This window comes from Diceros bicornis, chromosome 5 (genome assembly GCF_020826845.1).
Source record: "Diceros bicornis minor isolate mBicDic1 chromosome 5, mDicBic1.mat.cur, whole genome shotgun sequence".
Classification (NCBI taxonomy): domain Eukaryota; kingdom Metazoa; phylum Chordata; class Mammalia; order Perissodactyla; family Rhinocerotidae; genus Diceros; species Diceros bicornis.
In genome coordinates this window covers 98,201,679-98,223,475 of record NC_080744.1, presented here as the reverse complement: position 1 = coordinate 98,223,475, position 21,797 = coordinate 98,201,679, and the positions used below count along the sequence as shown (strand labels likewise).

At 43.8% G+C, this 21,797-nt stretch overlaps 1 long non-coding RNA gene across 2 annotated transcripts; it reads right to left on the bottom strand.

Annotated features, from left to right (window-relative positions):
- Positions 1 to 9,352: 9,352 nt before the first annotated feature.
- On the bottom strand, positions 9,353 to 14,432 carry LOC131406533 (uncharacterized). Of its 2 annotated transcripts, XR_009220174.1 has the most exons (3): positions 14,087 to 14,409; positions 9,648 to 9,769; positions 9,353 to 9,490 (listed from the first exon to the last, which is right to left on the bottom strand). It is a non-coding gene; the product is annotated as an uncharacterized LOC131406533 (long non-coding RNA). The 2 variants fall into 2 exon arrangements; XR_009220173.1 differs by lacking the exon at positions 9,353 to 9,490 and having other exon boundaries at positions 14,087 to 14,432.
- Between the last annotated feature and the right edge of the window lie 7,365 nt (positions 14,433 to 21,797).

Sequence of the window (21,797 nt, the reverse complement as noted above, 5' to 3'; positions counted from 1 at the left end):
TCAAAACAGTGTGGTACTGGCATAAATACACACAATATACTAATGAAATAGTATAGAGAGCCCAGAAATAAACCTTTGCATATATGGTCAAATGATTTTTGACAAGGGTGCAAAGACCATTCATTGGAGAAAGGATAAGTTTTTCAACAAATAGTGCTGGGAAAACTAGATGACCACATGCAAAAGAATGAGATTGGACCCTTACCTTACACCATATACAAAAATTAACTCAAAATGGATCAAAGATCTAATATTAGAATTGAAGCTATAAAATTCTTAGAAGAAAACACAGGGTAAAAGCTGCATGTCATTGGGTCCAAATGCCATTGCCAACAATGATTTCTTTAATATGACACCAAAGACATAAGCAACAAAAAAACCCAACAAATTGGACTTCATCAAAATGCAAAAGTTTTGTGTATCACAAGATACTATTAACAAAGTAAAAAGGCAACCCACAGAATGGTTGAAAATATTTGCAAATCACATATCTGATAAGGGATTAATATCTGGAATATATAAAGAACTCCCACAACTCAACAATAAAAAAACAACCCAATTTAAAAATGCACAAAGGACTTGAATAGACATTTCTCCAAAGATATAAAATGGCCAGTAAACACGTGAAAAGATGCTCAACATAACCAAGTATCAGGAAAATGCAAAATAAAACCACATTGAGATACCTCTTCACACACATTAGAATAGTTTTACTATCACAAAATCAGAAAATAACAAGTGTTAGCAAGGATGATGAAAAATTGGAACCCTTGTGCTTGGATGGTGAGAATATAAAACTGTGGAAAACAGTATGGCAGTTCCTTCAAAAGTTAAAAATAGAATTACCATATGATCTAGAAATTCTACCTATGGGTTCTGAAATAATAGAAAATATATTTATGGATCTCTGTCTCCAGTTCCTGGCACAGAGCTCCTAAAATCCTTGTAATAAACTAAATGATAAGAACACTAAGAGCATCTCTTGTTCTAATATTTGTCTTTGACCCCATCCCTGACACAGAGCTCCTAAAGCCCTTGTAATTTCCTAAGTGATAAGAACACCAGGAGAATCATTTGTTCTATTAAGGCAACTCTGGGTGGGCTCCTGGGTGGCTCCTGGGTGGGGGCTGGTCACCAGAAAGACCAAGCCCCGATTAGAAGCTTGGAAATTTTAGTTCTACCCCTTATCCTCCAGAGAGGGGAGAGGGGCTAGAAACTGAGTTAATAATTGATCATGCCTACGTGAGGGAGCCTTCATAAAAATCCCAATAGAATGAGTTTCAGAGAGCTTCCAGATTGGCAATGACAAGGAGTGCTTGGAGAGTGGTGTACCTGGAGATGGCATGAAAGCTCTGTGCCCCTCCTCCATACCTTTTCCTATGCACCACTTCCATCAGACTGTTCTTGAGTTATATCTTTTTATAATAAACTGGTGATCTAGTAAATGTTTCTCTGAGTTTTGTGAGCCACTCTAGCAAATAAATCAAACCCAAGGAGGAGGTTGTGGGAATCTCTGGTTTACAGTCACTCAGTCAGAAGTACAGGTAACAGCCTGGGCTTGTAACTGGCATCTGAAGTTGAGGTGAGGTTGGGTGGGTGTGCAGTCTTATAGGACTGAGCCCTTAAATTGTGGAATCTGATGTATCTCTAGGTTGACAGCATCAAATTGAGTTGAATTATCTGACAACCAGCTGGCATTCCAAGAATTGCTTGTTGGAGGTGTGGGGAACCCTCCCACATGTGAAAAAATGAATCTCAGAACACCATATATGGGTATAAACCCAAAAGAACTGAACACATATATAAAGACATATACGTACACCCGTGTTCTTAACAGCGTTATTCAAAATAAGCAGAAGCTGGAAGCAGACCAGGTGTCCATAAAAGGATGAGTTGACAAAAATTGTGGTGTAAAACACAGTGGAATACCATTCACCCTTAAAAAGGATGGAATTCTGACACATGCTATGACATGGATGAACCTTGAGGACTTTACGCTAAGTGAAGTAAAGCCAGACACAAAAGGAATAATACTGTATGATTCCACTCATATAAGGTACTTAGAGTAGTCAAATTCATAGGAATAGAAAGGAGAATGGTGGTTCCCAGAGTCAAGAGGGAGGGACAACAGGTAGTTGTTGCTTAATGGGCACAGAGTTTCAGCAGAAGGTGAAAATAGATCTGTGGATGGTTGGAGATTATCACTACACAGTTATGTGAATGTACTGAATGTCACTGAACTGTACACTTAAAAGTGGATAAAGTGGTCAATTTCATGTTATGCATATTTTATGACCATTTAACAACATTAATTATTTTCAACAAATGAACAAACACTAGCTACATGCAATAACATGCATGAATATCACAACCATAATGCTGCATGAAAGAAATTATATTCAAAAGACTATGTATTGTATAATTCCATTTATATAAAATGTAAAAAAGAAACAAAACCGAGGTCTAGCTTCCAGTAATAGTGGAGTAGCTTGTTGAACTAAAACTCTCACAGATAACAATGATATAATCTGCATGAAATATTATATATATTTATATAGAATCATGTATCTATATGTAATACACATATAATAAATGTGTATATGTGTGTATGCATAAATCTCTTCCAAAGGCAAGCAGAACCGAGGAGGAGTCTTCCCTTGAATCATGGGAATTTTACCAGGAGATATTTGCAAGCTTGAGTCTTTTGCCTCAAAGCACTCCAAAATCTGTACATGGCCCAGACAGGGGAAAAACTATAGTATTACTTGTAATGTTAGAGGATGTATTTTGGGGCTGGCAGAGTAGCTGGAAATTTAGGGGAGAAATTCTGGAATGGAGGGAACCACAAAGAGGAAAATCTTAAAATATGTATGAAAGTCTGCCCCCCACACACACACCAAATTGGCAGATTTTTGAACAACACACATGCAGGGTAGGCCCCAGAGGGCCTAGTGTAAAAACGGCAGTTGGAAGATGAAAGAACTGAATGAGGATTTCAGCTATGCCCATTGTAAAGGAGATAGGATTGGAGTTTCAGTCCAGCCAAGTTAATTCCTTGCTAGAAAAATAACAACACTCTTCAAAGGGATACAATAGAATCCAGAGTCTCTATAACTATCATCCATGGTTTCCAGTACATAATTTAAAAAATCATGAGATTTGAAGAAATAGGAAAATATAATCCATATAAGACCAAAAGTGGGCAGTAGTAACTATTCCCAAGGTGTTGCAATTAGCAGGCAAGGATGAGAAAGCAGCTTTTATAAAGATGATCATGGTGGTAAAGAAAAATATTCTCACAATGAATGAACAGATGTAGAAACTCAGCAGAGAAATGGAAATTACAAAAAAGAACCAAATAGGAAGATGAAATACAGAAAATATTTTTGAGTTTACCGGTAGATTAGAAACAGTAGAAGAAACATGAAGATAGAGCAATAGAAATTATCCAGTCTGAAGAAAAGAACATAAAAGTTTTGAGAAAAATGAAGAGAGCCTTAAGACCTGTGAGACGAGTGAATCCCCATCAGAGAGGGGAGAGACAAAAAATTAAATGAAGTAGAAAGGCAAATCAATGAGTAATAGCATAAAAATTCCAAAATTTGGTGAAAAATCTAAAATTTTAGATCCAAGAAAGTCAGGAAACCCACACAATAAAATACAAAATAAAACCATACGTAGGCACATGATAGTCAAGTTGCTAAAATCCAAAGATAAAAAGAAAATCTTGAAAGCAGTCAGGGAAATACATATATACAGGTGAAGACATTACATACAGGAAGAAATAATGTGAATGATGGATGATATATTATCAAAAACAAAAGAGACAAATCAACAACAAAATGACATCTCTCAAGTGCAGAAAGAAAACCCAAAAGTCAACACAGGATTCTATATTTAGCAGAACTCACTTTCAAAAAGGAAGCAGAAGCCACAATAAGATACCACACACCTATTAGGTGACTAAAATAAAAAATAAAATTGCAAATACCAAGTGCTGGTGAGGACTAGGAGCAACTAGAACTGGGAATGCTACATGATACTTGCATTCAGAGAACAGTTTAGCAGGTTCTTATAAAGTTAAACATACACTTATTATATGACTCAGATATCCCACTCCTAGAGATTTACTGAAGCAAATTGAAAACTAATGTTTAAACAAAACTCTTTGCATGAATCTTCATAGCCATTTTATTCATAATTGTGAAAAGCCGGCAACAAACTAAATGTCCTTCATCAGGTGAATGGAGAAAGAAACTGTGGTGCATCAGTACATTAGAATACTACTTGGCAATAAAAAGGATAAACTCTTGATTCACACAACAACATGGATGAATCTTGGATGCATATCTCTAAGTGAAGGAAGCCAGATTCAAAAGGCTATATAGTATATGATTCCATTTATATGACTTTTTAGAAAAGACAGCATTACAGGGATGTAAAATGATCAGTGGTTGCCAAGGGATGGAGTGGGGGAAGGGGTTGACTACAAAGAGACAGTATGAGAGAATTTTGGGAGTGAAAGAAACAGCTCTGTGTGGTACCGTGGACGTGGATACATGACCATAAAGTTGTCAAAACCCATAGAACTATACACCGCATAGAGTGAATTTTACTCTGCAAATTTTAAAAATCAATCAGGATGCTGGGGAACTCAGATGGAATGCAGTGACAAATGAACGTCACTGTATTACAAGCATGTGACATAACCACACAGAAGGGGTGGGGATGAAAGGTCCTGACCTAAGTAACTTTGGAAGACAGTGTTTTGATGGGATACTGTAAACCTAAAGTACTGTACAAAAACACTGTACTCTAGGTGGTAAATTTGTTTTTCATAAGGGTATGGATTAGTGATTCTGAAACTAGTTGACACATTAGTAAATATATTGTAGCTAACTAGAGTTAAGTTTCTCACTGTTGGTGAAAGAAGTTACAAATAAACAAAAGGAGAATGATGGAATAAACTCTGTGGTGCTGGATTGGAGTTGGAAGTATCAGTTTGAATCCATATCTCTTTTAATATATCTATCCAGATAGATAGATAGATCGATAGATTGATATATCGATAGGTAGATGTGTATACCTGAGTTTATATTCATACATGCATTTCCAAGCTCTGCTGAGAGGGTCTAGAAGCAGTGACACCCTAGTATCAATGGGCACACCTAGCTCCCAGATTTTGCTTTCTAAATATCATTCTCAAATAAAAAGAACCAGGTTTTCTTGGTGAAATGGCTAATTCTAGATCTGGGGAGGGTAAATACAATATGAGCCTGGAGCTTCTTGTAGTGCCAGAAAGTAGGAAAGTGCTTTCAAAAAGAACACAGAAAACGATGAGATGTGTCAAAAGGAATCAATCTTAAAGACTTCCCAATGGCTCAAGCTGGAAAACTGGGAGCAACAAAATAAATAATGGTAGCATTGGATTACTACCCAGAGAATAAAATAAATATCCATGAGTCTATACTGATATAAAAAAGATTAAATAAGAAAGGAAGAAAGAAAGAAAGGGGGGGGGAAGAATGAGAGAAAGAGAGAAAGACAGGTAGAAGACAGGGAGAGGGAGGGGGGGAATATTCCTCACAGAACTCCAAATAATAAACGCTGCTGGATAGCAAGAAATAGCGAATTGCCACTAGAACACCACAGTAATAATTACTGTAGGCAAGACTGACTGATGAATGCAAAAACTGTGAGTGAAACTTAGAGAAGAAACAGTACATTTGCAGATCCTCAAAGCATTTCCCTCCCAATACTTAACATTTTTCTCTTAATTTCTTTAAAAGACCTATGACTATTTAAAGAAAAATCATAACACTATATTGTGGGATTTATAACATGGGTAGATGTAAAATTTATGACAACATAGCACAAAGGACAGACAGAGGTAAATGGAACTGTTCTGTAGCAAGGCTTCCATATTTTACGTTGCTTAAACTGGTGCACTATTAAGTCTAGGACAGCTGTGATATGTTAAAGATGCATATTGTAATCTGGATCAACCACTAAAAACTGCAAAGGTGTGTCACTTAAATGCTAATAAAGGAATTAAACAGCATACAAAAAGTGTTTGTACAAGAATGTTCACAGGAGATGACCTGCACATCCCCAGGAGGAAGACGAGCCCACTTTGGGGCATCCACAGAGCAGAACGCCCTCAGCCGTGCTGAGGAGCAAATGCTGACACACACGTGCTGGGTGAGTCTCATCTACCTCGTGCCGAGGGATGCAAGCTAGACAGAAAACAATACACGTGGGCTGATTTCTGCCAAGATGAACCTATGGTGAAAAAACCAGAACAGTGGTTGCCTCGGGGGAAGGAGAAAATTGCCTGGGAAGGAACAGGAAAGAGTTTTCTGAGAGTGATGGAAATACTTTATTCTTAAAGGGGTGAAGGTTATGTGGGCATGTTTATTTGCCAAAACTGTAGGATTGAAATTTTAGCCTTTCAGTGTGTGTACATCTTACCCCCCTACACATGCAAAAAGGACTAAAAGAATAATAAAGTGAGGTGAGAATGGGATGGAGTCTGGATAAAACAAAAATGGCAGATGATTAGTAGATGTTGAAGTTGGGTGACAGGCCTACTATGCTATTTTGTTTATTTTGTATATTGTTTAAATTGTCCTGTAATAAAACACTTGTATAAGAAGACAAACTCGATATACAATGTTTGCTGGTAAGATATTGGTTACCTTTGGGGAGGAAGGAGGGAGAAAGGGATTGTCGGGGCCTGAGTGAAGCTGGTGCTAGTTCTTGGTCACACAAGTGTGTTCACTTTGTAATAACTATTTGAGGTTTACATGGATGACCTCTGCATATATTTCTGTATGCATGTTATACATCAATAAACACTTTAAATCCTGGATATTTGCACAAAGATAAATTCAATATCTGAGAACAACAGCAGTGTTTTGTTTTAAAGTGGAACACGTTCACTCATGACATCATCAGATGGATTTTAATACTCCCAAGTATCTATTAATACCTTCACCCTTCCTTGGCATCCTAGGTCTTTCCATTTTTGCCTCAATTTGGCAAGTGGCATGGCTTTGAGTTGTTATGATGCAATCTTTTTCCATCAACGTCCACCCCCACAATGATGCTCACCAAGGCCTTGACATCTAGCACAGTGCAGTGTTCACAGCATGCACTCAAGACCTGTGGGACTGGGTTGAATGAGGAACAAAACGAGGAGAAATGATGATCATAACTTATGTCTAGGTGCCATATCCCCCTAGCCCCCAGTGTTCCATCTTATTCTGGCCTGTGCCTTCTTCAGGGGGTTCTGATTACACTCGTCCACAAGGGTTGGAAAGAGATATTGTAACATGAGGATATTCATCATCTTATTTTTTTTTTTTTTTTTTTTAGATTTTATTTATTTTTTTCCCCCCAAAGCCCCAGTAGATAGTTGTATGTCATAGCTGCACATCCTTTTAGCTGCTGTATGTGGGACGCGGCCTCAGCATGGCTGGAGAAGCAGTGTGTTGGTGCGCGCCCAGGATCCGAGCCCAGGCCGCCAGCAGCAGAGCGCGCGCACTTAACTGCTAAGCCACGGGGCCGGCCCTCATCATCTTAAAACAAGGATTAACGGAGAGGAAAGTCTCAGGGTGTGTGTGCTCCGATGCACTGCTGTTGGGGTGTGGCCGCAGTGACCACTGTGCTCCCAGCAGTCCCCACAATGGCTGTCTCAAACGTTTGATCTCCTGGTGCAACCACAGAAGCTGTTGACAGAGCTGGGCTCTTGTCGTGGTTCAGTTTCTTCCTTCAGATTTTGTGGCTCTGACCCTCCTCTGCTCGCCCCCTTCCTATTCCTATCTGCTGCGTTGATTGCTTTTAGTTGTTTCCTAGGAGCCACTGTGTGTAACTGTATTTCACAGTGTCTTTAGGGACCCACTCTCACTACACGAGTCACTGTACAACAGCCACTTATCCTGGTGTAGCCCATGTTCATCCTCTCCAGTGGAGCTGTGAAGAACCCTGCTTACTCAGAGCTCCTCTCATTCTCATGCTGCTGGGGCTGTTATGAAGCTGGGTATCTCGTCTTTGGTCTCATCAACATTATTCTTTTCATTGATTATTCTGAAGTCAGAGACGGCTTTGTTAATAATGTGACACTGGCTGTCACAGGCACTTTTATGTATCTTCCCCAAAAGCTCTGTGAAGTAGGCCTGTGATCCCCATTTTACAGGGGGGGACACTGAGGCTCAGAGAGGTCGAGTAGCTCCCTTCACGCAGTTTCTTGGTACATTTTGAGTCTCCACCTGGAACTCCACCTCTCAGGTGTATACCCTTAGCTGGTGTTCCACTTTGTGCCTCTCTACCAGCCTCCCCAAAGGCACAGGCCCCATCCTGAGTCCATTGTCCGCTTGATGGCAGTCACCCTGCACAGACAGGCCTTGGGCGGGGAGTGGAGTAGTGGGGCATGGTCCTCCAGCTTACCCTGGGCAAGTTCTAGGTTTCTTGGGAGAGCTGGAGCAGTGGAAGATACTGACTGTCACTCACCTCGAAGGTTTGTTATATAGAAATACTCCACTGACTTTTTGCAGGTGTCATGTCTTCTTTGTCTTCATTGCTCCTCTGGACTTTCTCCTACAGTCCGTGCTGTGCAGTAACATACAGTACAGAGACTGGTGAACATAATACTGTTGTCCTGCACCAAATGGTCACATCATTCATTTTTCTAATTATGAAAGAAATACATATTGTAAAAAAGTCAAAGTACACGGATCTATATAAAGTGAAACCCACCCCTTTCATCACCTTCCCTGAAAACTCACTCCCCTACTCAGAAGCCACTATTGTTAACAGGGTGGGGTTTATTCTTCTGGAAATTTCCTATGAATTTATAAATACACATAAAGTTTTTTAACATAAATTACATAACTACATCATTTTGCAATTTGCTGTTTCCCAAATCATATATCATAGACTTCTCCCCTTATCAGTGCACATCATTCTAACTTACCATTTTAGATGTTTTAGAGGTATTCCAAAGAACAGGAATACCATAATCTGTTTACTTCTTCTTTGATAGAAATGGGATTACATCCAGTTTCACTATTATACATAACGCTGCAGTAAAGATCCTTTTATGGAATTAATTACACTGTTATTCAACTGCTCAATTTGCTTTGTTTCCTTTTAGTCAGAGACTATGACATAACATTTTCATGGTAATTATAGGGAAATTAATTTTATCATGGAATAAATACATTTATAGGGAAACTGGACTTCAAGGTCATCCATCTCAATATTCTGGAGAAAAATCATGAAACTTAGAAGGTGTGCTCCATCATATTCTAACAAGTCATGTTAACAATTTAAAGTTGAATGTTTGAGTAGCCTCTACTGTCTCTTTTCCGAAGACGGATGACTTTTTCTTTTCTTGGAAACTTCTGACTCCAGGGGCTCTCAGTTTGGCTTCAGAGAGGATAAGATATTGGTGTCGTATCTGTTTCTCTTCAGCTGTAGGCTGTATCTTCTAAAGATCATAGAATTGGACATGGTCCAATCGATATATATGATTTGAGTCAAAAATTCAAAGTAATGAACCTAAGAGAGGAATCTATAACTTGGGTTCTTAATAAAAAATTTCCTTTGATATCCTTAAGTTTCTGTGATTACTAGTAAAAACTCACCTATGGGTGAAGAGATGTAGTTCTTCTGGCAATGTCTGGCTTGAACATCCATAGTTAAGCCTGCCACACCCGTAGGTAGATTAGACTTGATCTCTTGATGACCTCTACCCTTGGTGTTTGACCTGGGAAAAATAAGAATTTAAAAAGCTGCTGTTATTAGCACTCAATGCTAGAAATGCCCATTAAAGAGTGAGTTTGATTTGGTAAACCAAAGGGAGTATAAGCAGAACAAAGTCTTTAAAAATCTCTAAAATTTCAAAAAATTCTAATTTTTAAAAATATAAGTCTATTTTTGCCACAGTTCAAACTGTGTATATATGAATGAAATATCTCTCTGTCCATTTCTTAACTTGTTTCCATTGATTTGATGGATTTATCCTCTAATCCAGATTCCAAGTGTGAAAGAACATCTTGGTCCTTCAAAGAAAAGAAGCCATTGAAATTTGGTTTTCTTTTAGCTCGGCATCCTACAGGTTTGGAGAATAAATGATCATGCAATGATACAATGATTCTGAAATCTAATTGTTAATTACAGGCGTGTAAGGGATGATTGAATGGTGTTTCATCCCCATGGTCAGGGGTATTGTACACATGGATGTGTAAACACGATTTAGGAAGCTGCTTCAGCCCTGTGACATCCCTGAGAACCACAGTGCAGGAGGATCTAGGCACACAGCCATCTGCCTCGATCTCCTGGGTTACATGTAGATCCAGGGGTCTTGAGAGTGGCTTCAGAGCAGCTAACTTTTATCTATTTCTCCCCTTCTTTCTCTCCAGCTTACCTCAGTCTTGACTAGCATATTTTAAAGTAAGACCAATTATAGTTATTTACATGAGTTTCTTGTTCATTATTGCAGAGTAATAATCAGGCATACCATTAAATATCATTTAATTGACCTAATTAAATTTGTTGTACCTTATAATTGATTAGAACACTAAGTTTAGTTCAGAGTTTGATGTTCACCAAATGTGTTAATCTGCTTACAACTGCCATGTGTCTCACTCTTCTTAGATGTGCATCTTTGGCCCATCACAAGATTTTAGTGAATGAAATCATCATAAATTAAGATAATGTACTGTCTTTTGGATGATAAGGAGGCATATGGGTCCATTTTGGAAATATGCCCATCTGTCTTTGCTCCCCATGGGAAGTTTCTGGTCACTAGGTCTCCAGGTGGCTTGCACAAGCCCTAGGTCTGTAATAGTTTGGTTCCTCTCCTTCTACTTGGGGTAGAAATAAAAGAGATCAAAGAGCCTTATTAAAGTTTTGGTTGCATGAAGTCATCGATGAAGAATATCCATACATATTGTTCTGGATAGCTCTCTGTTCCTAAGAGTACTAGTTACATTAAGGGCTTGTGAGGAACCGTGAAAGGTATGATATTTTACCTCACCTGCAAGGTAATGTCAGCCTACCATGGTCTTATAGATGCTGGCAAAAGAAACTAGACCCATGGGTCAGAGACAAAATACTAGTGGCCAGAGTATCAACATTTGCGCCAGTTCACTAAATCCCACTTCCTACAGGGTGATACACAGTGGGCCAGGTGACATGCAGAGGGTTGCAAGAACTCAGAGCTTAAGGAACTCAAATCTTTGATAATGGGCAGGAAGTCTGCTGACCTTTGCCCCAGGGAGGGGTGTTATTTCTATTATATTGGGCAGTAAGCAAGCCTGCCCTTTGCTCCAGAGGAGGCCACTATTTCTATCTTCCAAGGCTGACAGCTCTACACATATCCTTGAAAAGACATCCTGGTTTCACTGGCTTTCAAAAATAAGCTTGACTGAGACTCGATCATCATTCTGTTCTTCTGTTTCCTTTACTGAGATTGTGCAAATATGCTCTTTTCTCTGTAAAGTTCACTAACTTTATTCATACATAAGGTATGCTTTTGGTTTTATTTATTAAGTTGAGATTTTCGTATTAGAGCAAATGATGAACTATTATGGGTTGGATCTGAAAGTATGATTTTCCAGGATAAATGTGAAAGAACATCAGGGCTCACAGAACTCTGCCACAAGGAGCTGATAGCAACTCAAATGATTTTAATTTGAATACTGTTTTGTACAACTTTCTTCCATTTTCCTTCATCCTCTCTGCTTCCTGTAACTCCCATATAGGAATGGGGCAGTTTCAGGGATTCACTGAACTCATTTACAATATTCAAATCATTTTGTCTGTGTGTTTTTTTAATTGAGGTAAAGTTGACATACAACATTATATTAGTTTCAGGGGTACAACTTAATGATTCAATGTTTGAGTATATGTTGAAATGATCAGCACAATAAGTCCAGTTAACATCTGTCCCCATATATAGTTACAAAATTTTCTCATATGATGAGGACATGGCGTATTTCAAGATGCAGAAGAATCAACGATGATGTCATACTTTTCCATACACAGCTTGATGAATTTGGACATAACTATACACCCTTGAGACTGTCACCACCATCAAGGCCACAAACATATGCATCACTTCCCAAAGTTTTCTTTCACCTCCTTTATTACTATTATTCTGTGGTAAGAACTCTTAATATCTACTCTATTAGCAAATGTGATGTATGCAGTACAGTCTTGTTACCCGTAGGCACTATGCCGTAGCCTACATCTCCAGAACATATTTATCTTGATAACTGAAATTTTGTATCCTTTGACCATCAGCTCCCAAATTCTCCATCCTCCCAGCCCCTGGCAACCACCATTCTAACCTCTGCTTGTATGAGTTTAACTATTTTAGATTCCACATATAAGTGAGTATTTGCCTTTCTCTGTCTGCCTTATTTCACTTAGCATAATGCCTTCCAGGTCCATCCATGTTGTCAAAAATGGCAGGAATTGCTTCTTTTTTCAAGGTTGACTAATATTCCATTTCTTTATCCTTTCATCCATCAGTGACATTTAGGTTACTTCCGTGTCTTGGCTCTTGTAAATTAGCTGCAATGAACATAAGAGTGCAGGTATCTCTTCGAGACCCTGATTTCAATTCCTGTGGGTATATACTAGAAGTGGGATTGCTGGATCATGTGCTAGTTTTCATTTTTGGAGGAATCTCCATACTGTTTTCCATAATGGCTGTACTAGTTTACATTCCCACAAGGGTTTCTTTTCTCCACATCCTCACCAACATTTGCCACCTTTAGTTTTTTTGATAATCGCCATCTTAACAGGTGTGAAGTGATAGCTCATTGTGGTTTTGATTTGCATTCCCTGATTAGTGATGCCAAACACCTTTTCATACACCTATTGGCCACTTGTATGTCTTCATTGGAAAAAGTCCATTCTGGTCCCTTGCCCATTTTTTAATTGATTTTTCTTTTTGTTATTGACCCAACACAAAAAAAGAGAACAAAATTTTCAGGTATTATGGGTGCTCCCCAGTTGATGCAGATGGTTTTGTATTTACAGTGGTACCAAAAGATCATGTTTCATGCTTTTTCTTCAGCTTGTTATAAGACCAGCAGTAGCTGCGGCATGGCAGATAATAGGGATCTTCTGGGTTTGGAGGTTTACAACATAACTGAATGGTAAGGAACTTTTTATTATTCCAACGAAATTATTGAGATCACAGTCCACGGAATCCAGGATTGATAGGTGTAGGAGGAAATTAAGGTGAGGATCGGTGATCTGACATTACTTCTGATCTTGAGGGACAGGTATCCACTGTATGAGTGTTTGAATAAAAGCATTAGATATCAGGAATTTGTGGTGGGTGAATATGTTTTCTGAATTATTTACTTTGAACATAACCATTTGGATTATGTGAACATCTGGGATGTGGGAGTAAGTCGCCAACAGGGGCTGGTTGACACTGTTACTATTGATTTCACTTCTATGAACCATCCGGGCACTCAGGTGAGACTACTGTGGTTGGCTCCAGTGACTGCTCTAGGGGTTCAGGGGGGGTCCCAGAATGCACACACATCTGTCTCTGGCCCAGACGTTCAGAACCAAGGATGAGCAGCCTGTTTGTCCACCTGGGCCAGGGGAATCTCCTGCTGTGCCCGTCCCTGGGGCAGGCAGGGTGCCCTCCCCTTGGAGACATGGTGAAGACAGAAGAAGCAGCAGGGTCCTGGCTTCCTGAGGACAGGTTTAGGCTGAGGGATAAACCCACCCCAACCACCCAACAGCCTGGAAGAAGATACATCCAGCAGGATGGACGTGCATGGAAGCCAGAGACCTGCTGATGGCGCCAGCTCGGCAACTCGTCCTGAAACAGCCCAGCCAACACCACTGTGTCCCATGACCAAGGCCTCCTGCCCAAAAATGGCACCCCACCTGCCCATGGGCAGAACAGATCCCTAAGCTTGTTAACCTGGACAAGATAGATGGGAATGTTTCAGAGAAAGTTCAAGTGAGAAACTATCAAAACCACAGCTTGATCAGTCCCCCTCCCCCTCTGACCCCTCCTCTCTTTCCAGACCCCCAGCCTCCACTCTACCTTGGTCATCAGTTCTCTGCTCAAGGACTCGTCTTGGCTATAGTGCTCCTTAAGTTTTTCAGAGCTTTCCCTGAGGGGAGGGGAAAGAGGGAAGGATAAATTTAGGGATAATATGAAGGGTCTAAGTGCAAATCCTTTTCTTTGACAACCTGAGAGATTCAAACTGCCTGGAGGAGTGCTCTCACTGGGCTCCTCTGAGCGCTAAGGTCTCGTGGGACTGGGAGGGCGCTCTCCTGTTGGTCACTGGGGTCTCCATTCCCCAGCTATACAGAGCGGCTCTCTTTTGACCACTTTGAGTTTCAACTGGGCATAGAGTTCTGTTGCTATAAACACTTAAAAATCTCCAATGTGGATCATTGTCCAACTGGGCCAGGCTCAATCCAGTACCTGGCATTTAGGGAAACCGAGTCCTGAAACAGAATGGGTGCAGTAAAGACACCGGGAGACTTAGAGACCCACCGCCGAGGCCCAGGCCCTGTCCCCATAATTTGCTGCCTCCCAGAAGTTCCTAGCTGACTGAGGGACCAATGGCAGACATTCAGGAGATCCCCCATCTACCCTGGTCCTCCTATGAAGAGAGGCCTACCCACCAGGAAACCTCTCCCATGTGTTCTTCAGGTGGCATATAGATGTTTTCTGCAGAGCAGAGATGACATTGCAGGGCGAGGAGAAGTTCTTCAGGATCTCTCACTCCTGGGGTAGGGAAGAGAATGAGATGTGAGGTGGGGCACTGAAGCCCTGCTTGCTCTAGCTTCAGTCCCCTTCTATTTAAATCTCTCCTCCTGGATTAGACAGATATTCAGGGGGCCCCAGAAGGGCACATTTAGGCCCCAAAATGTAACACTCACAAGGAGGAGGATTTTAGCTCAACCCAGGGAGGGAGCCAGGTAGGAATTGAGCATCTCCGCACTGGGACCTGGAGTCAAGGTCAGCATGCCCCTGGCAGGAAGGGCCTAGGGACTTGCAGGGGCTTAGATCACACACTTCAATCCTGGGAGCTGATAAAGGTGGAGGCAGTTCCTAAGGCTCCAGAGAGGGGCTCCACTGGGCCTCCCACAGCACACCTGGGCCACCTGGATCCAGCGCTCCACCACACTAGCCCTGTCCTGGGCCATCATGCTCGGGTCCCCGAGGCAGGTGGTGGTGACGAGGTTGGCAATCCTTCTGAAGTGGTCGACGTTGGCCCGGAGGGTGGGTGCCAGGTGCTCATTGCTGGGCTTGTTCCTCTTGCCCCAGGTGGAGCCCAGGCACTGAGAGGGCACCACCTTCTGGAAGAGCTCCTGGGGAACATGGCGAGTGTCACCCAGCAGTGCCACACCCCAGCTCTGTGTCCACAGCCCCCAAAGTCCCACACAGGGGTCACAGTTTAGAGCTGGAGCTCAGGAAGCTCAGGATGTGGCCTGAGCCTTGTTAGAGTCCCTGGCTTTTCTTCTCTGTCCACTGCAGGCACCCAGCAGAGGATGACCCAGGACCCAATACTGGCAGGGAAGGGAGAGGGGCATTTGCATCCAGCCTGTCCTGGCTAACTCCAAGCTCCAGATGGTGGCTCAGCTTGGCTCAACCCAAGGCGGCTACTTTCAACAACCTGATCCCCCCTCTGGTCCCACTCCCCATTCTGATGCACATTCCCCTGTGGCAGCTACAACCACGGGCTTTGTCTGTCTCCCTCATAGTGAAGTACACATCACGTGTCTAATAAATCCTGAGGCTGTTGAGCCTCCTGAGCAGACGGTTGGGCCACCAGGGACCTGGCTGCACACAGTGAGTTCCCCTCCACCACTGATGGGCCAGGCCCTGCTCACCTTTCCATCTCTTCTACCTCATGGAGCCGGCACAGCCACTCTGTGCAGCAGGTCCTGTTAGTGTCCACCTCTACGCTCTGCAGGTGGACAGCAAATTTTTGGGGGTTCAGAAAGTTGCCCAGGTAGTATGGTTGGTAAAGGGTGGAGCCAGGATTCGGGCCCAGATCATGGGAGTTTGGATCAGGTCTGGGGCAACGATGGCAGAAGGAAGGCCTGCTCCACTCCGCCCTGAGAGCCCACCTGCTCACCGCATCCATCATGGTCAACTGCTCCACCACCAGCTTAGGAGGGAAGGCCTTGAGGTTAAGCTTCTTTCACGCTTCTTAGCCACAGGTGGAGATGGACTTCCCACTAGAAATGATGGTCCAGGTGACTACAGCTCAGCAGCTCCCACTCCTGCTGCAGCCAATGTCGGCCCTTGCTCCAGCTCCAACACTGCTGGTGGAGGGGACGCTGGCGCCAGCGCTAGAGGGGGTGTTGTCAACGGAGCTGGAGCCAGCTCTACCTCCACCACTGCCCACTCCTCTGTTTCTGCCACCGGCTGGAGCTTTGCAGCTGGCGCTGCAGCGGGATAAAGAGAAAGATTCACTCACTTAGCTAACTTTCCATGTGTCCTTCTAAACACAGGAAAGATCCCACTTCCTTTCCAGTAATAGCCAGCCTGCAGTCCCCCTTACCCTCTGGCTCTGCCTCAGTGGCCTCCAGAAGCTCACACCAGGCAAAAGGAAAGAGGGTCACAGCACCTCAGCTCTGAACCAGGCAATGTTACCTGCATGTACATCCCCTTTAGCTTGAAAAATAGACAGCCCCTGACTGGTCCCACCGTAGTTCTTGTCCAACCCCACCATCTCAAGGTCCTGAGTGTGGAGGCCCTCTGCTCCTGCTCTCATCTCAGAGCAGCACTGGATGGTGTGGGTGGCCTCATGCACCTGCTCCCTGTCTAGTGAGTTGGTAGAGTTGAAACCATTGGGCAGCTACTCGACAACATCCTGAGTGGAGTTCTGCAAAGACTGCCTGGGAGCTGGGCCAGAGGGAATCAGGTGCTGCCTGCACACTGCCACTGTGGCCAATGCCCAAGAGAAAGTCTGCTCCTCAGTTCAGGCACAGAGGGCATCCTGGCAAAGAACTCTGGTCAGGAAGGGAAGGAGATGAAACCTCTAGGGCTCAATAACATACGAGTTGAGGAGCTGACCTTCTCATGCTGCCAGCCATGACCTGGGGTATGAACGTGACAGACCCACCAGGCTTCCGACACCTAACAACCAGCTCCTGCACAGGAATGGCCTGCCCCACATACCCTGCCTTCCTCACTCCACACAGACACACAAACACACACAAACACACGATGAAGGGCCTGGATTTTGGGGTTGATCCGGTGGGATCACCGTTGTGTCCTGGCCTGCACTAACCTTTCCTGGACTGCCCCATGTTACCCTTCACTGCCTCCTGTCAGACACTCAGAGGTGTCAGGGATGAGGGCTGAGCCAACGTAGGCAACAATCAAAAAGATTCTCTTTCTGGGATCTTTTGAACCCAGATGCTGCAAAAGTTGGGATACAACAACAAAACATTTTTGCCTCTTGACTGTCTCCCGTCAAGTGAGCTGGATGGGGGACTGTGGGTGCCTGGTTACCAGAGTTCAAAGATCTGTTGAGGCCTAGGACCAAGGAGATGAGGTCATTTTTCAAGATTCCATTACCTGGGCCCCTTACCTCAGTCAGATTTCTCCAGAGCTGCACCCTGAGCCTGGGCTGCTCACCCTCTTTTCTCATGTCACTTCCTGAACTGTACACAAGGAGCCTACACAGCCCTAGCCCCAGCTCCCTAGAAACCTAACTCAGGTCCTAGCTTTGAGGAGACAGAGATGAATGCAGACTTCCTTTAACTTACCAGTTCTTCATCCTGGGATAGTCCCTGTGCCTCTCAGGTCCTCCCCAGTCTCCAAACCTACACCAGGGGGATCAGGCTAGAACCTACTTCCTAGGGATGTCACCCAGTGTATATGACATAATATCTATTACCCCTGTGGGCTGGTGTCACATGTACCTAAGGCACAAACTTAGACATGGAAAAATAACAAGAAGGGGTGACAGGTAGCACAGAACACCACTCAAAACAGGCCTGGATTCTAGCAATGTGATATTGGAACAGTCACTTCCAACTTGGCCTCATTTTCAGGTCAGCATCATTAGGGGGTTGAAACTAATGGAAATTTAGATACTGCCACCCTGTGGCATTAAACCATTCAATTGTTTCCTGTTTTATGGAGAATGAGACCCAAGTGCCTCATCTTGGCCTATGAGGTGGGCAGCCTCCACAGTGGTATCCAGTAAGCCCCACCCATGTTATACACATCGCCGTGGAACCACTAAGTGGTTAGTAACTGGCTTCTGAACATAATAACAGCCAAAGTGATGGAATGTCTTGTCTAAATTTTAACTACACAAGTCTCTCACTTCCTCTTACTCCCTCTTTCATGTTCCATCTCTCTCTCTCTCACACTCTGTCGAATCCCTGTAACTGAGGAATCAAATACCAGTGTTTTGGGGCTGCCCAATGTGGAGGCCTATAGAGGAGAGAAGCACGGGAGTGCCCAGGCCAACAGACAGAAAGAAACTTAGACTCTCAGTTCAAACTGAACCCTGAAGGCTGAGAGTGACCTTTGGGGCTAGTCGTCCCCCAGTTGAGCCTCAGTTGAGGCCACAGCACCAACCTGTTCAACTCACTGAGGCAGAGGCACCAAGTTGAAACATGCCTGATTGCTGATCCACACGAATTGTGTGATAGTCAACATTTGTAGTTTTGAAATGCAAGGTTAAGGGCAATGAAGTCAGAGAGGGAAAGGTAACTGACACAGCCCACCAGGCCCTGGCCCTACCTTCCACCCCAGCTCCTGTTCTCTCCTCCCAGCCTCCCTCCAGCTGCACTGGCCACATTTCTAACCTCCTCTGGCCAAACTCACTTCTGCCTGTGAGACTCAGGACCAGTGGTGCCATCTCTCTGACACACTGCTCCCAGACTCGTGCAGGGTTGGCTCCCTCTTATCATTCTGGTCCCAGCAAACGTCACCCCAGTGAGGCCTTTCAGACCCTCCTACCCAGTGACGCCAAGCCCCCCTCACAGCCCCCTGATATGTTTCTCTACAGCACTTGTTCTTTTCTTGCTCCTGTCTTTGCTTTTGTCCATTTCCCCTCTAGACTGTGAGCTCCTGGCGGGCAGTGACCACTTGGTCATTTTCATCCTGTACTTTGGCCCACCAGGACACCTGGCACAGGGTGAGTGCTCAGTGCACAGCTGCTGAATGAGTACATGGGAAGATCTTGCACCCCGCCCCCTGCTTCTCACCAACTGTGATTGTGGAGATGAACACTAGAAATAGGAGGTACAAGTTGTTTCTGAGGCAGAGGGACAGCCAGAAAGACCTCTGCTTGACTCTTCTCTGCTCCAGGAGGTCAAGAAAAGTTCAGTGGACACCGTGTAAATTCCAGGTTTACAGGAGAAGGAAAGGATTTGATGTATATGTATATTATGTAATGGTTACCAAAATAAGTTTAGTTAACATCAATCACCAAGCAAACATAAAAGATTTTTTCCTGGTGATGAGATGTTTTAGGATCTACTTTCTTAGCAACTTTCAAATGTACCACACAGCAATGTTAACTTGCATAGTGCTGTATATCAAGTATATCTCAATTAAAATAAAAATCTAACTTGCCACCACTGACACAAGAGGCTGCCCGCCCCCTGGTGGCCAGCACTAGCACTGCAGCCCTCACCAAAACTCCACCAAACAGAAAGGAACCATTCTTCAGATGTCCTCAAGGCAGAGGCTCTCCAGGGTCCCAGAGGTAAAGGAGCAGGACCTGTCGGCTTCGAGAGACTGGGGTGAATCTCGGGAGCCTACATTTCCCCCCATCTTGCTGTCCCCCACCAGGTGTCTTCTTCATTCCTGAGGCATCCAACCTCAACCAGGACAATGACTACTTCCTGCCTCCAGATGAGGACCCCGAGGATCCAACAAGAACGGGTCTTCTCCCTCATCTCTAGACTTGGGGTCCAGTGCTCTGGCATCTTCTTCCTTATCCCCAGTTCTCATCCACCCATGCCCCCATGTCTCCTCAGTTCTAAATGATTTCAAGTGGGTGGAAAGCATCTTCTCAGCGTTTCAGAGCACAGTAGGTCATCAACAGAGAACCTAGTCCAACAGACACATTGCGAGTGCATGGAACACTTGGAGTCATCTGCTGGATGCACTCCATTTTATACAGGAGGACCCTCACTGAGGTATTCTCTCCTGTTCTCAATGCCTACACAAGGGGAGGATGGACTCATCACAGTTCTGGGAGCCCACAGAGGTGGACTGCAGGACCCGAGTCCTGTGTTCCCCAGGCTGGGCCAGGGATGGGTCTGGAACAGACAGAAAACTAGGAACATTAGGGACTCCTTTGCCCATCTCTAGGCCCCTGGGAATGTATCTAGGAGAACGAATGCCATGGTCCCCTGGGAGAGCTGCCTCCAATCTCTCTCCCTCTTGCCTCTTGTCACTTTCTCCTGGTCAGCTCTTTCTTGACTGCACCTCCATGGCCCCCACATGAGAAGTCAGTGTGAATGAGGGTGCCTGTGCACATGCGATGATGAGGAGAGGAAAATGACCCCATATGGAGAGGGGTGGGCAGCAATCCCCTAAGATCTTAATGTCTCTCATTGCCAAAGGAACATGAGGGAAGGGGCGGAGCCTTGGCCAAGGAAGCTGGAGCTCTGTCTAGTCTTTGGGACCCGGACTACCTCCCATGGTCTGGGCCAGTACTTGCCTCTTTCTGGGCCAGTTTCCCAACTGTACAGTGAGGGGTAAGATGTGCAACAGCACAAGCGTGTGCTCGGCCAGGACAAGTCATCAGGCCCCATAGATACATTAAGTACGCTTTAAGTGTATTGAAGACATTAATATTGCTGTGCAATCATCACCACGATCCATCTTTAGAAGCCTTTCCATCCTACAAAACTGAAACTCTATACACATTCATGAATAACCCCCCATTCCTCCTCCTCCCAGCCCCTGGCAAACACCATTCTGCTTTCTGTCTCTCTGAATCTAGCGATTTCAACAACCTCATAGAAGGGAAATCACACAAAGTTGTATTTTTGTGACTGGCTTATTTCATTTAGAATAATATCCTGAAGGTTCATCCATGGTGTGCCATATCTTAGAATTCCCTTCCTTTGTTAAGGATGAATAATATGCCATTTTATGTATATACCACATTTTGCATATCCATACATCCCTGGACAGATAGCCTAGCCGGGCCCAAAACCAAGCCCAAAATAAAATGGGGCCCCAACCGGACTTTTATCAACGGTCCCCTGGAGACTACTTTCTTAAGCCACGTTCCATATATTTACTAAGGATCTAGTCTTGGGCCATGAGCTGTTTTTCAGAAACTCCGTTTTTCCTCCTTGAGCAAGTTTCAACTGGTTTGAACCAGTGAGACCAGAAGACGGCTGGCAAGACTCAAACCGTCACTGCTGTTTGAGTCAAGTGACTGGAGGATGACGTAGGGGACAAAGAACTACGATGCCAATCATGTTAAGGACACTGCCTTTTGAACGTGGGATGTATGACAGAACATGAACATCTTCTTGCGCAAAATGCGTAGGACTGCCCTCAACCTCCCGCACCCACTCCTTTGCCCCTAAAAGCCCTTTCAACTGCCCGTTGGGGAGAAGGATTTAACCTTTGGCTCCTGTCTCCCTGCTGGCCAACCTCGTAATAAAGCTTTTTCCCTTCTACAAGAGCGGTATCTCATGGTCAGCCTAAGGGGTGCATTGGGCAGTGAGCCCTTCCTCAGTTACGATACTTGGGTGGCCTCTATGTTTTAGCTATTATGAATAGTGATGCTATGAATATGGGT